The following is a 5672-nucleotide window of genomic DNA, read 5'->3' as shown; positions in this document are numbered from 1 at the left end:
TTTGAAATTGCAGCTTTGAGAGTGACCATCTTCACATGCACGGTGGGATAGCTTTTCTGAACTCCATGAATGCAAGACACCACAATGGGGGGACCTTTCTGGCCCAGTGCAAATTCTGGCCGAACTAAGATAACCATACTTCCTGAGTCTAGTAGGGCTTCTGTGTCTTGGTTGGCCAGTCTCACTGGAATTTGGGGAGCCATTGACCCCTGGTGGGCCCAAAAAGTTGTTCTATAGTGGCAAGCCTTACTACCTGAGTCTGCTGAGGGCATAGATTCTTCGTTTCCTGTGCAGCTCCAGGAGAGATGACCTTCCTGTCCACATGAGTAACATGAGCAATATATATATATGTGACCGGCTCGAGGCTCGAGTCATATGATATAGGTATTGACTCTAGGGTGCTCGACTACGCCACCTGGGGCCTTTCACACCAAGATGTAGACTACCTAGACCTCCAACACCTTAATTTAGACAAGAGGGCTCTCACACACAGATACTAAAAGAATGACAGAGACGTAGTATTTCAATATAAAAGTACAAACATGTTTATTAACAAATAATTCAATAAAACAGTCTGGGGTTTGTTTCCCCGAATAGTATGGGGCGATACAAATTAAGCCCCCTAGACCAGCCAGAGGGAGGTAGTGGCTGCCACCAGGAACATAAAAGAAACAAATAATAATCAAATGGATCAGCTGTTTGGGAGAGGGTACCTGTCCTAAAGAAGCAGTGAGGTCGACACCACCCGTGCTGCTGAATCTGCGGCCTATTCACACACGCACATGCACACACACACACACACACACACACACACACACACACACACACTCATAGGCACAAATACTACAAAGAGTGATCACTGCAAATAGTGAAGTGCACGTTACCACTACAAATACTGTGCGCAATGCGTGAAGAGGGCTCAATCCGGCGACCTATCCCACGAAACAGCTTCAACCCTCTGGTTCTCCGGAACAGAGAAGAAAGGTTTGATGTTACTATTAAACCTAATAAACCAGATAAAGAAAGAAGCAAAACTGATATTAGCGTTACCAGAGCGAACTACTGGGGCAGCCAATACCACACCTATTACTGAAACACAAAATAACAAAAAGAAAACAAAATGAAACAAAAGCTACAATTACATTAAATTCACCGGAGGCAAAGCAGCAGTGACAATCTTTCTGAATGGAGAAACAAATCCATTAAATACAGAATTAAAAATCCATTACATACAGTAAATACCCTAAACTGGTATCAATCAATAATAAGTGATACTGGTACAATAACCAAGATCTCCTTTTACCTCTAGGAATATCACACTCAACATACACGGAATTCAGACTCCCTGGTTACCTTCCCCGTATGCAAACCTACATGAAATGATCACACACAGCATAGTTCACATCCAAAATAGCTCATATGTATTAAGGTTATTGGTTAGTCACATCCCCAGGATTTACAGTAAAATTTTAGTAGATCAACAATAAACATCCATATACAAACATACATATACAATCATTAATAAGTGATACAGGTAGAATAACTAAGACTTCCTTTTACCTCTTGGAATGTCACACTCAACATACACAGAAATGGGACACCCTGGTTACCTTCCCCGTATGACAACCTATATGAAATGATCACACACAAGCATAATTCACATCCAAAATAGCCCATAGGCATTAAGGTTATTAGTTAGTCACATCTCCAGGATTTACAGTAAACCGTGGGTCATATTATAGCCGATCAACTTAGTATAAACATACATACACAAACATGTTACATGGCAAACATTACTATACTGCTGTGAGCCATCCAGCCACTGTTACCTCAACTCGTATCCCCATAAACAGTAACAGACTGCGCGCGCACAGTGTCTTCGACCAAGACCTTCGGTAGATCAACCATATGCTACCCGGAAGCGTCTGGTACACAGTCAGACATCTGTTGTCAAACAGTTACACTATACACACAGCCAGCTACAATAACATGGTTGCAATCGAAATGGAGTATTGACACATACCTTTCATATGCAACAACACAGCGTACCCAATTTAAGAGGATATATGAGCCGAGAAATTACTTTGTTTGCCACCCGGTATGCCGGTTTTATACAGCATGCCACTGACGCTAATGAATGACTAGCCACCTGCAAGCTAACTAGAAGGCGTGGCTGAAAGAAAGAGGGGTACGGCAAGACCAGAAGGACAAACATGCTGTGGCAATTATTCTGCCGGTTACATATATATATATATATATATATATATATATACACTGTATATATATATAAATAAATAAATGAACACCAGGTTTGTTGTGCCTTGTAGGCATATACGTGTAGGGCTGCATAAAATAATAATAACAACAGCCTATAGCAGGTGGCCTATAAATCTTTAAAAAGAAACACTTCAGTAACACTACCATAGAGAAAAAAATATGGATTATCATATGTTACTTCAAATGTTTCCATTCGTTATGACATTATGAGATTGGAGTAAAAACATGAAGCCTAATGTTTGGCGCGTTTTACCTTTCAAACGCACAGCGCGAGTGACTCAAACTCACAGCGTGCGTGCAGAGAACATTTACTGAAGCGATCGAGCCGCTCCAAACTATTAAACATTATTGTTACCCCATTATACATATCTACGTTTGAGCAGATATCCACAAACGCAGTATTTAACAGCAAACACTGGTCAAAACATTATAATATTCACTATAGTAGAGTAAACACCCGCCTACTTTAATATCATGCTATGTTTTAATCGAACATAAAAACATCCTCATGTCGTAGATGTTTATAAATTTAGCATTAAAAGGTTGCCTACTTGTCTATAGTTCATATTTCAACATGTTTCTGTCTATATAGATACAGTATATATACTGTATATATACACACACACATTTTAGTCTGGCACCAGTTTAACTAGTATCTACAATGTAAAGTTTATGTAACAATAACATGCTTACTATTGTGAGTGGGAATTTCTTACTTTAAAAGTCTTTTTCATCTTCAAATCGCGTTCTTCTAATTCTACTGAGGTAAATCCAAGGTAAACAGCACAGCACGTCACAACGTGTCTTCCAAACTCGATGAAAATTAGAGGACTGATGAAGACTGATGTACCTCTCGTTGTTTTCATACGGATTACTTAAAAAGAAAATATTTGTTTTTGACATGATTTATTGAGTCTCTTTCGCACTGAAAAGAAAAAAAAGCGAGGTAATGGCGCCGGTGCGACCGCTGACCCCAGAGGTTTAATTGCAGCTATATTTTTTATTAGAGTGTAAATCTATTTTCTAAATAATGTTAACTTAACTGATTCATTTCCACTTTAATTGTATTTTTTGTATTTTTATCATACTAATTTAATGTATCAAATTGACCCTGGTTCAAACAGTATATGTAATACAAAATCACAAAGAGACAACAAAAGACCAGTGTAGGTCTCTTCCATTCAGGCTTTTATCACTATACATGTATTTAGCTGACAAAATGCTGTGATTTTAAATGAAAAATCTGCTAATTTTCCCAACTTTGATCCCATCGTCCATTTCAAAGCATCTGCCTGGCTCAAAACGTATTGCCAAACTGGATTTTCTCCAAGAACACACACACACACACACACACACACACACACACACACACACACACACACACACACACACACACACACACACACACACACACACACGCGCATGCGCACGCGCACACGCACACGCACACACACACAGAGAGACACAGACCATTGGATTTGGTTTGAGTCTGGCTAAAACTCTGATGGAATAGTCTGTGTCTGTGTGTGTGTATGTGTGTGTCTCATTCTAAGGATAACTGAGATATAACTGTAACACCATCACAGCGGTCTGAATCTAATGGGTTGTCAGGGAGACACCAAAAGAGCCATTCTGTGGAACTAATGGCAGTTGGTGAAGTTTCATAATATCTGATATTGTGTTTTTGGAGTCTGTTCATGTCTCTATGAAATCTAATAGCTCTACAGGGCATCTTAAGACAAGACAAAATTGAAACCACTAGGCTGTGTGTCTCTTATGCAGTTTGTGCCATCGCTCAGTTCAAATCCAGGTGTGCCATGAACAAAACAGCGAAATCAAAGGCCAGCTTAAAAAATGGCAGTTTTCAAACGTCTGGTTCATACTCACTTATTTGTTTTAGTTTTATAGCTGAGAGAAAGTAGAACTTCTGTATCTTACTAAAGTAGTTTGCATCACCTCCCACACAAGACACTGTTTCATAAATATATTTAAACATTAATGAGCATTTCGAAGTTCAACTCGCAACACTGATTCTGGCACAAGCAAACTTTTGGCATACTAAACAGTTAGATTCTCATTTTACGAGTGACAAATCGGATAAGACAGCATGTATATGGTATGACGATATGTTCTGATAGTATACTCTTAAAAAAAAAAAAAAAAAAAAAATATTGGAATCTATTGTTCCATGAATAACCTCCTTTTGGAGTCTTTGGAGTGTAGAATCTTCCAGTTTTTCCAGTGTAGACAGCATTGTTGATTTATAATGTGAACAATTTAGTTTTGACACCAGTCTGCTCACATCCAGTGTAGATACTGTGCAACATTGGGTGTATGGTTGCCAAGCAACTTGTCGTATTGTTATAGAAATAAACGTATGTGCACACCTGTGCTATTGTACAGCAGCTTTAAACACTATTCATCACTTACATAGGAAATGGCTACCTTAGGGCATTTCCAAGATGGCTGTTAGTCTTTTGACAATCTTTTTTGTTCAGAAAATATTGTAAAAGTACATATAAAAGAGGATTGTACTCTAGTCCTATGTTCTCTAATCGAACAGCTCAATGTTTTTTTAACGCTCACACACACATACATACATAATGTTCATCATTCTTGAGAGGTCATGCATCTCAAATTGTGCCCTGGTCTGATTTTAATGATTGATTAATTCATTAATCAGATATTAAAATGAGCTCTGAGCAGCATCTTCTTTAGTACTGTGGCCAGATAATGTCATCACCAAGTGCACTGAGCATGACTAATGAGTACATCTCTCTCTCTCTCTCTCTCTCTCTCTCTCTCTCTCTCTCTCTCTCTCTCTCTCTCTCTCTCTCTCTCTCTCTCTCTCTCTCTCTCTCTCTCTCTTTCAATTTCAATGAGCTTTATTAGCATGACTGTGTAACACAATGTTGCCAAAGCATCAACATATATATAATAATTACAATGAATGTAAATAATAAAACAAATGTATAGATCATGTCATATGTACAGTAGCATATACAAATAGATAGATAAATAGACATAATCTATCTAAATGAATATATACAGTGGGTCTCTCTAGCTGACTCTGGCGTTGTGAATAGCTAACACATATTTAGCTGCTATTGCAGCTGTACTATCATCTTCTCCCAGTAAGAAGAAACATTTTTCAGTGTTACTCAGTTCAAAGAATGATGGAATCAAGGTTTCAAATCTGGGCAGAAAGGTTTCTCTTATATTGGTGTATTTGGAGCAGAAGAGCAGAAAGTGTTCCTCATCCTCGATGTGCTGTAGATCACAGTGTCTACAGATCCTCTGCTCTCTCTCTGTCCATGTTTGTCTATGTCTTCCTCTCTCTATCTCTAGATCATGGTCACTTAATCTGTATTTGGAGAGGATTTGTCTTTCTTTAA

General features: G+C 38.5%; 1 long non-coding RNA gene across 5 annotated transcripts; it reads right to left on the bottom strand.

The window, feature by feature from the left end:
• Positions 1–369: 369 nt before the first annotated feature.
• On the bottom strand, positions 370–2237 carry LOC309495307. 5 transcript variants are annotated; one of them, XR_014204609.1, is made up of 5 exons: positions 1830–2237; positions 1561–1627; positions 1304–1370; positions 1154–1181; positions 370–1004 (listed from the first exon to the last, which is right to left on the bottom strand). It is a non-coding gene; the product is annotated as an uncharacterized lncRNA (long non-coding RNA). The 5 variants fall into 5 exon arrangements; XR_014204607.1 differs by having other exon boundaries at positions 370–766; positions 801–1370; XR_014204608.1 differs by having other exon boundaries at positions 370–1181.
• Between the last annotated feature and the right edge of the window lie 3435 nt (positions 2238–5672).

The sequence above is a fragment of the Leuciscus leuciscus genome, assembly GCF_965113295.1.
Source record: "Leuciscus leuciscus genome assembly, chromosome: 3".
Taxonomy (NCBI): Eukaryota; Metazoa; Chordata; class Actinopteri; order Cypriniformes; family Leuciscidae; genus Leuciscus; species Leuciscus leuciscus.
Note: the sequence above shows the minus strand (reverse complement) of the source record. Positions and strands in the feature narration are given on the sequence as shown.